Genomic DNA, 17,534 nt, shown 5'->3' on the forward strand with positions numbered 1-17,534 from the left:
TTTTGCGCGGCTGGAGCTGAGGTCCACCAGGCAGCCCCTGGATGGGCGAGGAATCTCCGTGCCATTACAGCAGGATAAGGGAATCTCCCACCCGAGATGGGCAGGGAAGGGTTAAAGGGAGGGGGGTAAGGGTTTTGTTTTTCACCTCGGAGGACTCTGTTCTGGGTCATTAAGAACACACAAGGCCGAGTGAGCATTCCATTCCCCGGGCCTGCCTCCAGCGCACAGCTCTGCTTTCCAACAAGATAAGTCCTGTGCGGAAGACCAGCCTGCTTCCCAGAGAGCCAGATGGGAACTCGCCCCAGATAAGGGCCGTCCAGTGCCAGTCACACGGGGCCTTACCGCTGCAAGAATGGCCAACCCGGAGGCTGCAGTTCTTGTAGGCTAAGGAGGGGGAAGCGTTTGTGTTGCTGTTCAGTCGCCAAGTGTGTCGACTCCTTGCGACCTCCTGGGCTGCGGCGGCCAGGCTCCTCTGTCCCTCACCGTCTGAGCGTTTCTGAGGGGCTCACTAACACAGTGCCGGCCTAGGCTGCTCTAGAGGAGGAACCCTCCCCCAGGCCCTGTTTGGTACCGGGCCAAAGCGGGGCTGCCCCGGGTTGTGGACAGTGGGGCCTCGGCATCTGTGCGCCCGCAATTTGGGGGCTGGGTGTGTTCCAGCGACGCCTCAACCACCTCCTGCTGAGCTCACAGACGGCTTAGCCATCCCACTCGGCTTAGCCATCCTACCCCAGCCTTGGAGCAATCCTATCCCCATCCACCACCCAGGTGGTACCTGGCCCCAGCGCAGGTAAGGAGAAAGGCCTGTGGAAAACACCATTACAGATAAGTAACAGCCGCTTTCAGGTTTAATGACACGTTGCATCCATCCTAAAGCTCTCAAAAAAAAAAAAAAAAAAAAAGGCCCTCTCGGGGGACAGCGCCTCGCGCCTGTAAGTAGGAGCGACAGGCCGGGGCGCGCGCGGGGGGAGGGCCCACGGCGCGGCTCGGGTGTGTAAATTAACTGGGGGCAGCAGAGTAAATACATTACACACGGCATTTATTATGCGTCCGGACCTCGGAGGGGTTCTCTGGCTCCCGGACGTGGCAAATCTTGTCCTGAGCGCCGCAGGCCGCGTGGCCGAGGGCGATGGCCAGCCGGTCGGGGCCCGGGGGTGGCAGAGGGAGCGGGGTGCGGGGGGAGGCTTTTGGTTCTGTGCCCAAGAGCCCCCGGGGAGCCCCCTCCCCACGGCTGAAGGTGGGGGTAAGGGCAGGGGCGGAGGAGACGTGGCCCCGGGCGCCTATCGGGCGGGGAGGGCGAAGGGGTGGGAACGGGCGGCGCGCCCAGCCCCTTAGCATTCCGCCGGCGCGCCCGCCATCGCCGCGTGCGCCCCCGCGCCCCACTGTAATTACCCCGATTACCAAATGAATCTCGCGCTTTTGTGCTCGCCGGGCGGTGGGTGCGGGGAGGCAGTTCTAATAGTTGTCATTAGGGCCGGGGGAGGCGGGGCGCCGGGAGCTGGGGGTGGGGAGCTCGGGGGTGGGGGGAGGCCCGCCGTTCCCTCGCTCGCTCGCTCGCAGGCGGTCCCGGGCGGCGCACAGGCCGCTGCTGGCTGCTGAGTAATGATTTTTTTTCTAATTGGAGGCGAACAGCGGCCCTAATGGATGGAGCCGCTCTCGGCGCGCTCGCTGCACCCGCCCCTCGATCAATACTTCTCGCTGCGACCGCCTGGCCGAGCTCCCCCGCCCTTTGTGGTCCGAGATGCCGCGGGGGCCCCCAATCTCCCCCCGTCGCCGCGCCCCCCAAGAAGCCTCTGCGCGCCGCCCCGGGGGCTGCCCCCACCTCCCCGGACACCCTCCCGTCCCTCCCGGACTCTCCATCCCCTCCTAGCCTCACATCACCTGCAGCCTAGTCCCCGTGGCTTTCCAGCCAGGGCAGGTTGTCGGGCAGGCGCAAAGATGTAGGGGGAGGACAGACTCTGGATTGCCCCCTCCACCCTTCCTCCGAGACCATGCTTCCTCCGAGCTCCCCAGGCCCGGGGGAGAGCCAGGCACGGGCAGCCATCTCTGAGGGTTTGCACCCGCTGGTCCGGAAAGGGTTCGCTGAGTCAAATTAAACCCCGCGTTTTCTCCCTGAGCCCTTTCCAGCTCAAACTCGCTCCTCCTCTGCCCTTTCAGCTTCTTGTACTAAGAGAACCATGGCGGCTAGACACACCCCGGGGTTCCGTTCTCCAAGAAGCCCGGGGTCTGGACAGGGCGAAGAGTTCCCTGCGGTGTGCGGGATCAGACACGCCCCCAGTTTTGCCCGCCTGGTTCCTGCACTATTTCTAACTAGCTGGTGACCTTGGGTGAAGACTCAACACCTGGGGGCCCTTTTGTTACACCCTGCGGAAGTTTATCCGGCCCGGCCAGCTGGGTGACTGGGATGTGTGTGTGCTCAGTCGTATCCCACTCTGAGACCCCATGGACTAACCCCCGCCAGATTTCTCTGCCCATGGGATTCTCCAGGCAAGAATACTGGAGTGCATTGCCATGCCTTCCTCTTGGGGCTTTTCCCCACCCGGGATCCAACCTGTGTCTCTTGTGTCTCCAGCATTGGCAGGTGAATTCTTCACCACTAGCCACCTGGGAAGCCAGACTGGGATACAGCATTCAAAGGAATGGCTAGAAACTATTGCTCCTCCCTGTAGTCTGCAGACCCTCCACCCTCTGGGGAAAATCTGAAAATCCAGGCTCCAACCTCTATCCTCCTTCCATTCTGCATTTTCCATTGCTGACCATCATTCATGCTTAGCATTGCCTGATATAGTAGGCTCCTGTTTGTTTACTATCAGTCTTCCCCACTACCATGTAATCTCCATAAGGACTGGAATTTTTGTCCATCTTGTATCCCCAGCATCTGAAACTGAGCCTGGAGTGAAGGAGGTGCTCAATAAATATTAGTTATATGAATGAATTGAAGGAATTTGAACTCGGTCCAACTTTTTCATCTCTCCCGGAAGCAGTGGCTTCTTACTCCTTGGGTTCTGTATTTTCCAAAAAATGGCAACAGCAATATTTCTGGTCTCACATGCCCTCCTAAAACCTTACCACTAGCTGCTTTTAAGGGTAGGAGTCTTCTTCCACTTGAACCAGGTCTAGCCTTTGTGACTACACCTCCATGAATAGAATGTGGCCCAAGTGATACTGCAGGCTTCCTAGTCTAGGTCATAGAAGGTGATATGACATCCATCTGACTCTGTTTCTCTCCTGGGATGGTCATCCTTGGAATCCAGCCACCATGTTGTAAGGAAGCCCAGGCCACATGAAGAGGCCAAGGTAGTATTCCAGCCAACAGTCTGATGTTCCAGCTAATGTCCCAGCTGACAGCCAGCACCAGCCACCAGTTACGTGAAAGAGTGAGCCTTCAAATGATTCCTTTGATCCACCCTAGTCCATGCCAAGTGGCATGACCCTTTAAGCTACCCAGCTGACACTGAGTGGAGCAGACAAGCTGTCCCTGCCAAGCACTGCCTAAGTAGCAGATTCATGAGCAAACTAAATGTTGATGTTGTAAGTCACTAAGTTTGGGGAGAGTTTGCTACCCAGTAGTAGTGAATAGATAGCTGGAGCTATAGATAATAGATAGTGGGCGCACTCAAGTGACTTCTCTTCAGCCCCCTATCTCCTGGGCACACCATGGAGCTGCTTGCCACAGTACACAGAATCACCCCCTCGGGGCTCCATCCGCTCAGCCCACCACTATTTTTGAGGGTCCTCAGTTCCTGTAGCCCATTGCCACAACTGCTTAGATACACATCAGCCCACTATGAGTCCAAGCTGGCCATTCTCTGGGCCAAGTCCCAAGACATGGCCCAGCTCAATGGGGAAAAAATCGCTCTGCTTTGCTGGTCTGCACCACCACACCTACTAATCCTGTTGCATCTTCCTAACCAGCTCACTCTCACCCTCCACACACCTACCCCTCTTTCCACTCAGCTCCAACTTCACGGAGACCTCGGGAGTCACAAATAAGAGCCCAGCCCCCACCCCAGCATCTCACCACTATATGTCTGTCTACACCACCCTGTCCATCTGCATTCCAGTGCCAAGGAAAGAGCGTCCTCTGGCTCATCTCATGGCTAATCCTGTCCTTGAACTCTGAGTCCCAGAGGCTCCAACTCTAGGGCAGAGATCTATGGTAGATCTTTTTCGCAGTGATGGAATTGTGCTATGCTTTCCTAGCCACTAGCCACATATGGCTCTTCAGCACTTAAAATGTGGCTAGTGTGACCAAAGAACTGGATAGTTTTATTTTAATTAATTGAGATAATTGAGCGTGGCTAGTAGCTACCGTATTGTACAGTGCAACTCTAGAGATTAATCCCCAGCCTAACCCTCCCCATCGGCAATTAACGTGTCCTCTTCTCCAACTCACATCTCAGGCCGTGGCCACCCAGCACCCACTCTGGCACCCCTCCATGCCCCAGGTCTGCACACACTGTCAACTCTGAGAATGCTGATTCTTTTTGAAGTCTCCACTGAAAAGTCTGGATGAAAGACAAGGCTTCCTTCCAGGAAGCCTTGCCTGACACCCCCATCCCCGAATAGGTTGGGGGTCCCTGCTGTATGCTGCCATGGTTCCCAGTTCCCCGGGATTGCATGAGTAATATTCCCTACAGACCGATTGGCTTATGGGGGTAGAGGCCAAGCTCCCTCACTCGACGTCACACCCCTGTGCCTGGACCAAGCCCGTAACGGAGACTCGGGACATATGTGTGGAAGAAGTGCTTTGGGAAGAGGGGGACAAAAAGTCCCAGCCTGATGGGGGAGACTGATGGTCTGGCTCAGCATTCGTTCTTCTATTTGCCTTCTAGAATTCAGGCCTTACATGGCTGGGTGCTCACTACATGCATAATTCAGAAGCATTTGCATGATTTGGTCCAGGCCTTTCTCAGGGAAGGCTATGCACGGGCTTGGCCACTCTGGGCCATCGGGAGGTGGGGCAGGGGGGCTGCTGGTTAGACCCCTGGGGCTGGGAGAATTGGTCAGGGTCGAGTTGAGTTCCACGAGCAGCTCCTAAAGCAAAACTGGCAACAGGGCTCCCTGTCTACAGAGAGACGGCTCGGAGTAGGCCTGAGGCCATTGGAAGCTAAAGGCCACTGCCCGACTCACTTGCCCTCAGAGCATCTCCTCCAACTCCCATCCCCTCCTTGCCACTGCCTGAGTGACCCGAGACCCCCTTTTCTTTTTTTCTTCCTTCTTTTTGTGCACAAAGGGGAGGACAAGTCCTGCTCAGACCTGCTCCTCTCCAGGAATTGCTGGGAATTAGATGCAGTGACGCCTGCCTGCGGCAGAGGACAGGGCTGGTTCCCGAAGCCCCGCGTGGGCACCTCTGATAACCACCACAGTGGCTGTTCTTCATGCCGCCGGCTCATTAGGCTTTCTGGGGCCAGGCCAAGAAATTGCCAAGGACAAGACAGGCGGCGTCTGCCGGCAAACTCTGCGGAGCCCACTCCCCTCCGAGGCCCTTCCTTCAGTGTGAGCGAGGGGGTGAGTTCCGCTGAGCTAGAACCGCGCCTGACAAGTGACACTTTGACGAGCGACGTGATGACGAGTCCCTGGGGAGGCTGTGGAGTCTGGTTCCTGCAGACACTGTCTCCCCTGAGGCAGTCTCCGTGCTTGAGTGCTGAGTCGTGTGTGTGTGTGTGTGTGTGTGTGTGTGTACGCACATCCTGCTTCTCTGAGAAAGATTCTCCAGATTCCACAGCCGACTTGACAGAGGCCCTCCTGAACACTCGTGGGGCCCACAGACGCGGAGAACAGATGTGACAAACCAGCCACTGGCTGCTGAATTGAGGTGATCCCTCCCAGAGTTGCCCCGTCCTCACCCCCTTGTTCCAAGCCGGTCCCCTCAGAACTGCAGCTCCTGCCCGGATGTGGTGAGTAAGTGCAGATTCAGCCTCCAGGCGTGTGATCTGCTTGCTAACTCCAAACCCCTGGATCAAGCCCAAGCCATCAGTCCTGTGCTAGGACAGAGGAGCCTGGTCGGCTACAGTCCACGGGGCCACAAACAGCTGGACATGACTGAGCACACCCCTGGAGAAGGAAATGGCAACCCACTCCAGTATTCTTCCTGGAATAGCCTATGGACAGAGGAGGCTGGTGGGCTACAGTTCATGAGGTTGTAAAGAGTTGGACACTGGGTGGATGCAGAAATAAATGAAACAGGATCCCTTTCTTAAGAGAACTTGCCTTCCAGATACTGTAGCTGGTAAAGGTCATAGATTCCAAAGAAGCCAAGGTCACATGAAAAGCTTTCAGAAAGAGGTGGCGTTTGAACTTGAAAAGCACCTAGGTGAAGGAAAGCCCCCGGAAATGGGATAGGGAGGAGGGCTGGCTCTGCCTTCCAGCAGGGACTTGTGATGGGGTGGCAAGAGTTCCCTGTGGGGGAAGCAGATGGAACGAATGTAAAGGAGAGCAAGGAACTGAAGAAGCTTCGCGCAGGACAGTGTGCCAGTTGTCTGGTCCCTGGGGTCCCCTTCCAGATGCCAACAAGCAAGCCTGGGCTTTCCCCTTGTGCCCTGTAGGGAATGCGCCAAGGTCTCACGTGGTCTAATTAGACAGTTCTCAGTGACTCAGAGTCCCCACCTCTATTGGGCCAAAAGGGGCTGCTCCCTTGCTGTGCTCCCAGGGGGCCTGCAAGGGACAATCTCACTCCCCTGCCACCAACAGCCCTTCAAATACACTTGGCCCCTGAATGACATGGGGGTTAAGAGTGCGGGACCCACACAGTCAAAAATCCACATGTACCTTTACCAACAGCTCCCCGTTTCCACAGCTCTGCATCCGCAGATTCCACCAACCGTGGATTTTGTGGTATCGTAGCACGTGTTTACTGGAAAAACATCTGCATGTAAGTGGACACAGGTTCACAGTTCAAACCGCTATTGTCGGAGGGTCAGCTGTATTTGAAATAGCAGCATTTGAGTTATCTACTGCTGCCTGAGAAGCACCTGAAAACTCCGTGGCATAAAACAACTGACTTTTTCTCACAATTGATGGGTTGGTTTGGCTCAGTGGGCGGTTCTTCTGTTCCACATCGGTTGGAGTCATTCATGCAAGCACACTCAGCTGGGAGTTTGGCTCGGTCTGGGACATCATTCATGTCTTTGGCAGTCAGTGCCAGCTGTCGGCTGAGGTGGCTCTCTTCTCCACTCTGCCTGTCTTACCAACAGGGTAGCCCAAGCTCTTAACCTGGCGGTTCGGTTTGAGGGAACCAACACAGATGCTACCAGACTTCTTAAGGCCCTAGCTCAGAAGTCATATAACAGTGCTCCTGCTGAATTCTGTTGGCCCCAGCAGGTCACAATGCCAACCTAGATTCAAGGGGAGGAGATAACAGACTCACTGTTTCTTCTTTTGGATGGGAGGAACAGCAGGCACTCACAGGGCTGGGAGAAATCAGTGGTGGCCAATTTTGTTGAGTCTGCCATTATAGCCCCTGTATCGGAGCTCCTCAAGGCTACATATCCCATATCCCTTTCAAAGCTCCTGATAGGCCCCAGGTTCTTTCTTCAAAGCCATCTTTCCCCCTCTGAACCCACTCTGGGTTGGGTACATCCTTTATAGACCTGCCCTAGAACCTCCTCCAGTGGGTGGTGTACAGCGGGGTGAGCAGCAGAATATTGAGGGCTTTCAGAGGAGATCTGGGGAGATGGCCAAAGCCAGAGCAGGCTCTCACTTCTGGGGCAGTCCCCAGATTGACTAGGGCCAGAGGATGGGGTGAGGGAGAGGGGCCTCTTGATGGAGAATGATTTAGAGCCCCCCGCTGCAGTCCATGGGGTTGCAAAGAGTCGGACACGACTGAACTGAACTGAACCGAACTTGTCCTAGAGACCCTTAGGAAAGAAAGCTTCCTGGCTGGTAAAGACTCTGAGAAACCTGTCACATAGCAGAACAAAGCGTTCTTTAAAAACCTTAAAGGCTCTCCCTATCCCAGCTGGTCACTTGGAGCAAACACTGCTGGTTAGGAAACTGACTTGGCAATTAATCACTTAAAGCCCTATGACGTCCTACATATTGTCTTGGGTTGTTATTTAACTCTGGCTGTGTTTATGCTGCCAGGGCTGGGTGGAGTCTCTTAGGACAGACTGCAGAGTGGCCCGGGGAACTTCTTCCTGGGAAGAAAATCTCTTCTCTCAATTTGTCTCTCTCAATTATAATTTTTATTTTCTTTTTTTATAGTCTTCTGTATTTTCCAAAGGTTTTCTATACCAAGTATATTGTACTTTCAAAACAAGAAATGTTAGCAAATTCAAGGAGCCCCTGACAAAGATGTTCATTGCAGTATTATTTATATTAACAAAAACTGAGAACAGCATCCATGTCTAGCAACAAGAAAATTGCTAATTAAGATGAATCCATGGGGTGCAAAAAAGCTATTTAAAATGATGCTCCAAACAGATTTGTGGTTGCCAAGGGTGGCGGTGGGGGCAGTGAAGAAGGGATGGATTGGGAGTTCTGGATTAGCCAGTATAAGCTATTACAGATGGAATGGATAAACAACTAAGCCCTATTATATAGCGCAGGGAACTATATTCAACCTCCTGTGATAAACCATCATGGAGAAAAATGTATGTGTGTGTGTGTGTGTGTGTGTGTATAACTGAGTCATTCTGCTGTACAACAGAAATTAACATTGTGAATCAACTATGCTTCAATAAAATAAAGATAACAGTAAAAAACAAAATGATGCTCTTGAAGAGTTTTTGATGATACAGGAAAATGCTTATAGTAAAACATTCAGTGGTAGCAGTCAACGTTTTTTAAGGATTTGATCTAAATTGTGATATATGGAAATTGGCTGATAAGATGTAGCATTTATTGAGCACTTACTGTGTGCCAGCACTTACGGAATCATCTCATTCCATCCTTGCAACATCCCTCTAAGGTAAGTACTATTCACATCCCCATTTTAAAGATGAGAAAGCTGAGGCACAGAGAAGTTAAATACCTTATGCCAAAATGACACAGCTAATGTCACAGGGCACACATTTGAACCCAAAGAGCAAGATTCCTCTCCCATACTCTCAACCACTATGCTGTGTGTACATGTATAACAGACTAGAAGGAGATCTGTTAAATGTTCACAGCCGTGATGTCTTGCTAGGGATTATAGGTGTTTTTTTGCGTCTTTGTTACACTTCTCCATAGGTTCCAAATTTTCCACAATAGGGCATGATTTATTTGATCACTGGGAAGAAATAATAATTATTTTAAAATAAGAATCAAAACAAATGAAACCAGCCGTCCTGGCTCCCACTGATTCCCACTCTTGGCTCTCCCCCTTGGGAAGCACAGGGATACGGCCCCCTCCTGTTCTTGGCAGCTCTTCATCAGTATTTGACTGGACCTCGCAGGTCCTAAATGACTACGGAGAGGCAGCTGCTTCCCTTACACTAAGCCACTCCCCGATCCTTTCCACCACCCCATCACCCGCACACCCCCCTGGTTTCACAGCCCCAGCATCTGGCAGACACGTGTGTCTTATCCCCACTGCTCCCGGCGCAGACCGTGCCTTGCACACATCCTGCCGTCACCCGCAGCAGCTGACGTCTTGACATAGATAACCGCCTCCGAAAACACATCTCCCCGCTGGCTGCCCGACACTGACACCGGAAGCCCAGAAACACTTGGGCAGTGCAGACAGCTCGGAAGTTTATGGTGGGTGGGAGCACCGTGCCAGCCCCAGACATTCTCCCCAGGTGGGGGGAATCAAGGGCAAAGTATGTGTCTTGGACCAGACGTACCAGAACCACCAGATGGGCCAATTTGAGATAGAAAAAAAAAGCAAGAAGGATCATCAGAAACTCCATTCCTGCCATAGCGCCTGGAGTGGCGGGGAGGTGGGGTGGGGGGGTGGGGTGGGGTGGGGGGGTCTCTTGCCTGTACTCACAGCAAGGAGATCATTGTCAGACTCACTGACATTCAAGCCAAGCCCCAGTGGGATTTGCTTTGTCCCCCTGAATGTCAGCCTGTATTTATCAGTCAGTCAACAAATATTTATTGAGCCCAAAGCAGCAAGTAACAAGGTACTTGGGTTAGGGCAGGGGTTCATAGGAGGTGGACAGAGGGCCCCTCATCTTCCCTACTCACTCCCCACCACACACACACACACACACACACACACACACACATTTTGGAACCACTAACATAGGAATTTGGGAGGTTGGTTCGGGTAGATTTCATGTAGTTTTAATGGCTGGTTTACAGGTTGCTGAAAAGAGCGGTCGATGGATCATTGTTCCCCCACTCGTCTCCCCTCCCTGCATTAACCCAAGTCACTTGACATGTGATTTTGCAGTTTTTCTCACTGTGCTTAGTCGCTCAGTCGTGCCTGACTTTGTGACCTCATGCACTGTAGCCCACCAGGCTCCTCTGTCCATGGGATTCTCCAGGCAAGAATACTGGAATGGGTTGCCATTTCCTACTCCAGGTTTCTCACTGAAAGTGGAGTCTATTTCCCCACTCCTTGACTTTGGCTTGGACCTGTGACTTGCTTTGGGCAGTGGGGTGCCTGAAACATTCCTACCCACACTCACCACCATAACACTCACTCTCTTCTGAGACCAGAGTCACCTGAGCTTCAGCCCAGGGCTGCCAGAAGCAACCTGTGGGACTGAGCATGCCCCTGGCCCCGTGACAGAGGTCCTGGCTGCCCTGGGGACTGGCCTCCCGGTGGGCCTCACTGCCCTCCCCGCCTCCCACACATGCACACAAACACACATTGGAATTGGAAACTTCAGTTCAGTTCAACTTAGTTGATCACTCGTGTCCAACTCCGTGGACTGCAGCACACCAGGCATCCCTGTCCATCACCAACTCCCAGAGCTTACTCAAACTCATGTCCATCGAGTTGGTGATGCCATCCAATCATCTCATCCTCTGTCATTCTCTTCTCTTCCTGCCCTCAATCTTTCCCAGCATCAGGATCTTTTCAAATGAATCAGCTCTTTGCATCAGGGGGCCAAAGGATTGGAGTTTCAGCTTCAACATCAGTCCTTCCAATGAATATTCAGGACTGATCTCCTTTAGAATGGACTGGTTGGATCTCATTGCAGTCCAAGGGACTCTCAAGAGGCTTCTCCAACACCACAGTTCAAAAGCATCAATTCTTCAACACTCACCTTTCTTTATGGTCCAACTCTCACATCCATACATGACCACTGGATGAACCATAGCCTTGACTAGATGGACCTTTGTTGGCAAAGTAATGTCTCTGCTTTTTAATATGCTTGTCTAGGTTGGTCATAGCTTTTCTTTACCTCAGGCAAATAATAAAATCACCACCTTTCCACCTCCATCAGGGACAGGGCCTGAGGGTTTGGAGATAAGGGCCTAAGGATAAGGTCTTATCTCCAAACCCCGAGGCCCAACACACAAGTCTCCAACTAAGCCTGAGAGCACAAGTACAGTGTGTTGGTTTAAAGGAGGAGATCTTTTCCAGTCCATAGCCCCGGAAGGACAGGGCAGGAAGGTGGAAGTCCTGTCCACCACTTAGAAAAGGAGACTTTGAGTTGAACACTAATTCACACCAAGTCTGGAAGATGGCTAAACAGTCCTTCACTCTTTTTAAAGTTTCTTAAAAGTCCACACAGAGCAGGTCTCTGTGATTAATACATGGGTTAGTTCTGAGTAACGAAGGTCAAAAATAAGAGTGTCTTGAGATGGGAGGGAGGTTTAAGAGGGAGGGGACATATGTACACATAAGGCTGATTCATGTTGATGTTTGACAGAAAACAACAAAATTCTGTAAAGCAGTTATCCTTCAATTAAAAAATAAGTACAATTTTTAAAAAAGAAAAAAAAAAGGTGTCTTAAGGAGTCAAAGTATATTTCTCAGTCAAATTCCAAGCTAGGCGGTTGGGGCTGGTATGGTGGCTTTCTCCTTGAAACTAAGGGAACTATGCAGGTGGTATTTTCCAGAAGTGACCACCACCATATCTCTCATCCCTCGTGCTCTTGTATGATGTGATCCTGACCCTCTTCCTATCAAGATGGGAAGTCTAATTCCCCTCCCCTTGACCCTGAGCAGACGTGACTGTTTTTGGCCAATAGAGTTGGCAGAACTAATGTTGAGAGATTTGGGGGAGTGGGTCATAAAACACCATGCAGTGTCCTCCTTGTTCACTGGAGTATTCCTGCTTGGGGCTCATGGAGGACACCCAGCTACCCTGAGGATGCCAAGCCACACAGAGACGCCATGTGTAGATTCTCTGGTTGGCAGTCCTAGTCTTAGTCACCCATTTTGGGGCCCAGACATGCAAATGAAGCTGTGTTGGATCTTCCAGACTAGTCCTTCAACCCACTGAGTACCACTGAGTGACCTTAGTCAATACCACCAAGAGTGAAAGAATTTCCCAGACAAGCCCTGCCCACATTCCTGGCCCACATAATCTATGAGCACAGTAAAATGGCTCTTTTAAGCCAGGAAATCTGAGGTGTTACACACCAAAAGCAATGGGAGTTGGGGGCTCAGGTTCCATCCAGTTCATGGCTCTGCCATACCTGGGTGGGTGGCCAGGGGACGGCCTTGTCCTCATTGTTCAAAATGGTGTCTAGAGCTCCAACCATCACATCTGCATTCCAGACAGTAGGATGTTGAGAGTAATGAAGAAGAGCAAAGGGCATGATCCTATTAAGGAAGTTAATGAAAGGTGTTTCAGGACATGACACATCCTATTGGCTAATATTTAGTCATGTAGCCATACCTAGTAGTAAGAGAGGGTGGAAAACATCATTTTTTATTCTAGATGACTATGCAAAACTAAGAATCCAGAATTCTTAGAAATTGCCCAGCGGTCCAGTGGCTAAAACTCTGCACTTCCACTGCAGGGGGTATGGGTTTGATCCCTGGTTGGGGAACTGAGATCCCACATGCCACACAGTGGGGCCAAGAAACAAACAAACAATCAGGAATTCTATTATTGAAGAAAATGAAGATTACAGGTCTGGCCCATAGCCAAAAGTTTTTTGCCCTCCTCCTTTTCCCCTCCCCCCACATTTATTTCTATACTCTCAGCCACCTGAACATCAAGGCTGAAAAAACTATAGATCTTCAGCCCGAACATCCAAAAGACAAATGAGTGCTTCTCCAGCCAGTACTGAAGGCGCCTCTCAAGGCATAATTTCTGATGCTGACAAAGTCCCTATCTCTCTTCTTTCTAAAGACCCATTTCCACAAAGGATGAGGAAAGATGGTAAGTTGGGGTGGGGGTGGAGGACCTGGCCTGCCACATATATTAACTGAGCACCTGCTAACACGTCCATCTAATCCTCACCCCGAGATACGGCACTGCCATTATTTTCACTTAACAGGTGAAAAAACTGAGGTTGGGAAAATGTAAGTGACTCAGAGTCACACAGCTCATCCCCTGAGCACAAGGTCAGGCGCTAAGCTGGGGGCGGTAACTCTGTAAACACCAGTCCCAGGGTGGCCCTCCCTGAGGTCATCAGAGGGCCTGCCTGTGTTTTGCAAGATCCTTCCACTATGAAGATGCCAAAGGTCTTTCTTCCTGCTTCTTCAGGATCCTCAATGAATGTGCCTGAGGCCTAGAGGTCAGTGTTGCTCTTAATCACCTACCACCTCTGCCGTTGACTCGTGTGAAGCAGGCAGGCTCCACAGTGGGGCTGTCCGAAGTCTTGAGCGGGCTGAGGATGGGGGTGGGGGTTGGCCAGAGCTGAAACACTAGGAGCCCCTTTTATTTCAACTCAGGCTGGGTCACGGTCCAGACCCCCATGCCCCAGCCTGAGCCTCCTGTCTGTCTCCCCTCAGAGGCGGACTCATTTCTGCAAGACAGTCAGGGAGGTGGGGGCAACCCCCACAGCATATAAATCAGTGAGCTTTTCTACGTAAAGAGCCATCACAAATGATGGGGACGGTGGCACAACGTGAAGGTATTTAATGCCACTCAACAATACACTTAAAAATGGTTCAAGTGGAGACTTCCCTGGCAGTCTGGTGGTTAAGACACCATGCTTGCACTGCAGGGGGCACAGGTTTGATCTCTGGTGGGGGAACTAAGAAACTACATGCCATGCAGTGAGGCCAAAAAACAAAGGTTCAAATGGCCAATTTTATGTAACATATATTTTACCCCAATAAAAGAAAATCCCTAAACTTGGTGGCTTAAAACAGCAACACTTTATCAGTTCATGAGCCTGTGAGTGTATAGCTTGGGCTGGGCAAAGCTGGGAAGTTCTACTGGACACACCCAGGTTCACTCATGTAGTCATAACCAGCCAGCAGGTTGCCTGGCACCGGCTGGCAGAGAGGGCTTCACTCCCGTCTGGTGGTTGGTGCTGGTAGTCGGCAGTCTGGGCCACATGCCTCCAGCTGCCTAATCCAGGCACAGGTTGCCATCACCAAGGTGTATTCACAGCTTAGCAGTTGTCGGGGGTCCCGAGAACACCAAGAGAGGGTAAGCCCCAGTGCACATTTTGCAAACCTCTGCTACTCATGTCTGACAGTACCCTTTTGGCCAAAGCAAGTCACACTGCCAAGTCCAGAGTCGGTATGAGAGAAGACACCAGGGGATAAATATGAGGCAATGCGAGCACACTGAGGGCCACCAGCGCCACACGGCTTGTTCATGAATTGCTGTTGTAACTACTACAACACACGTGTGTGATCACCCAGGCACATTTCAAACCAGAGAAGAGAGCTGGTTGCCCAAACCAGTAGCTACTTGAGTCATTAAAGGCACAAGATGCCTCCAGGCAGGAGTGTGGTTTCTAAAAACGCAGACCAGAGAGAGCAAGCATTCTGGCATGAAGTCTCCCCACGGAGATCGAGCACAGAGCCCACATCCTCAGCTCTTAGGGTTTTCTGCAAGTCTAGGGGAGCAAGCCAGGTGCCCCCAGCTCTTCCCCAGACAGTTTTGTGGCTGTGCCATCCTCTCCAACCCATTCGATCCTTACAGGCAAATGATGATTCCCAGGCTGTGTCCCCCATCAATACTGACATGCTAAAAATCAGGATTGGAAAGTAGTGAGAAGGCAGCAGAAAATGAGTCTTTCCACAGTTTTCCTTTCTGCCCTGCCCTGGGAAAGAAGAGCCAGAGAATGCCTGACTGTGCCCTTTCATAGGTGACCCCCTGTCCATCTGGGTGGAAGGGGGAGGGGGTTATCCTGCCCCAGTCACCTGTGGAAGGCCAGCCGCCACAGCTAAATGGGTGGTGAGAGAGGTGGCCACACCCACAGTGCGAGTCTGCACAGGGGTGTGGAGGACCTGTGTCAGCCGCACCAACCACTGCTGACTGACCTTGGGCAAGTTAAGTTACTTAGTCTCATCCAATTGGTTTCCTCACCGACTCAATGGATATGAGTTTGAGCAAACTCTGGGAGATGGTGAAGGACAGGGAAGCACTGCGTGCTGCAGTCCATAGGATCACAAAGAGTCAGACACGACTAAGTAACTGAACAACAAGAATAAGCCCTCCTGTGGGGCCATCCAGAAGATTCTATGCCTGAACCCTTGCATGAAAGAGACAATCCAGAGCACAAAGAAGATGTTTAACAACCACGGCTTGTCTTTCAAAATGGCTGTCTCCCCCAAGCCACCAGACAAGAAAGCTCCTGGGTAACAGAGCACAGATGTTGTTTTAAACTTTTGTTTCCGCAGCACATCTAGTTTGCCCTCAGCATGATTCCAGACAGCTCCCCTCCTCTGCCAGGAGCCACCCCAAAAGTCTAAGGATATTCCAACAGTCCCTTGAAAGCCTATTTCTCATTCACGGTGGCAGGGATAGGGGAGACATCTGACGGGAAGGAGGTATCACCATGGTGATGATGGGGTTGGTGGGGGGGGTCACAGGCCACTGTCATTGGGCACCCCAGCAGGTTCCAGAGATCAGGTCAAGTCATGGCCCCATACACCACCTCTCCAAAGTCCAGAAGCTGTGTTATTGAAAGAATTTTATTTTTTTCCCTTCCGTAGACCTTCCCCTGTGCATGCGTGCTAAGTCGATTCAGTCATGTCCGACTCTTTGCGACCCCATGGACTATAACCCACCAGGCTCCTCTGTCCATGGGATTCTCCAGGCAAGAATACTGGAGTGGGTTTGCCATGCCCTCCTCCCGGGATCTTCCCGACCCAGGAATGGAATCTCTTATGTCTCCTGCATCGGTAGGCAGATTCTTTACCACTAGAGCCATCTGGGAAGCCCAGACCTTCCCCTCCACCCCACCAAATGCCAATCTCTGGGGTGGGGGCGTAGGGACGAGAGGGCATTCTTAATGACCTTATGTGATAGCAATGTCCTCCAGGATGGAGCATCCTTTGGGCGAAAAACAAATTAGTATTCTCATCAGCTGGAGAAATAATCTGACACCAGGAAATGGTGTTCGGTGTTGTCTCATCCTATTCCGTGAGGCAGATGGCCTACCACCACGACCAAAGAGCCACCCCCTGCACACACACACAATTCACATCCCCTTGGCTCACCAGATTTACCACTGAGCATGTTCAGTCATCCAGAGCTGATCGTCAATGCACCCTAGATTACCCAGGTGCTGAAAACCAGGCTCCTTTTGCATGTTGAGTCATTAAACACTGCCCCCACCCGTTCAGTTGGTTTATTGCAAGTTTATTGGTCTCCCCACCCCCACTTAACTCTATCATACTCCATTATCTGTTTTAATTATTTCTCTATATCAGAAAACAATGTCTCCCTGCTCTTTCATGAGATAACCAAAAACGTCTCTACCTCCCAATTTTGAGTTAGAGCTGGAGGGAGGGAGACAAGTGATGTCAGCCTGGCACTGGGGGAGATGTGGAAGCTTCCGCCGGTGGGCTGTCCCACAGAGGTGGAGAAGGATGAACTGCCATCTTTTCCTTAAGGTTCAGGCTAGCAAGGCTGCAGTCCTCCTGTTGTCCCCTGTGAGCTCCTGATCTCCTCATGCCTAGGGGCATCCGGCCATTGTTATATTGGGGAGGGGGCACCTAGGTACATATGGGGGGGGCCGTGGAGGACCCTGATCAATCCATCCTGCCTTTGAAGCTCTAAATAGGAGCTACCCCCTCGTCCTCCTTTCTCCAGGTTCAGAAACCTGGACAAATAACTCCCAGCCTCCCAGGGCCGATGCCCAGATCCGGATGGAGTGGGAGGAGAGAGTGGGCTGCAGGAGGGAGGGGCGGGAGTGCCGCACCGCCGCCGCCGCCGCCGCCGCCTCCCCCTGTGTATAAAACTCCCTTTGTATGCAGGTCGCCGGCTGCTCCCCATGCCAGGTGCAGCTGCCAGGATTCTCAATGCGGTTTGAACACAATTTGCCAGTGTTGGTTCAGCTCCGCTGGCTTCCAGTTGGGGGGCCATATGCTGCCTTTAATCTGCCTGTGCGATTCTCACCGATGTCAATAGGCGCGGGCGGGTGGGTGGCTCAAATGGCCCGAGAGCTGGGGCTGGGGTGGCGCTCCCACTGCTGCCAGGCGGGCCCGGCTCTCCACGCCGCTGAGGACCACCAGCGGGTCCTCGCGGGAGGTCGTGGCACTGGGCAGCGGGGACAAGCAGGACCGGCCG

Source organism: Ovis canadensis, chromosome X, assembly GCF_042477335.2.
Source record: "Ovis canadensis isolate MfBH-ARS-UI-01 breed Bighorn chromosome X, ARS-UI_OviCan_v2, whole genome shotgun sequence".
Lineage (NCBI taxonomy): Eukaryota > Metazoa > Chordata > Mammalia > Artiodactyla > Bovidae > Ovis > Ovis canadensis.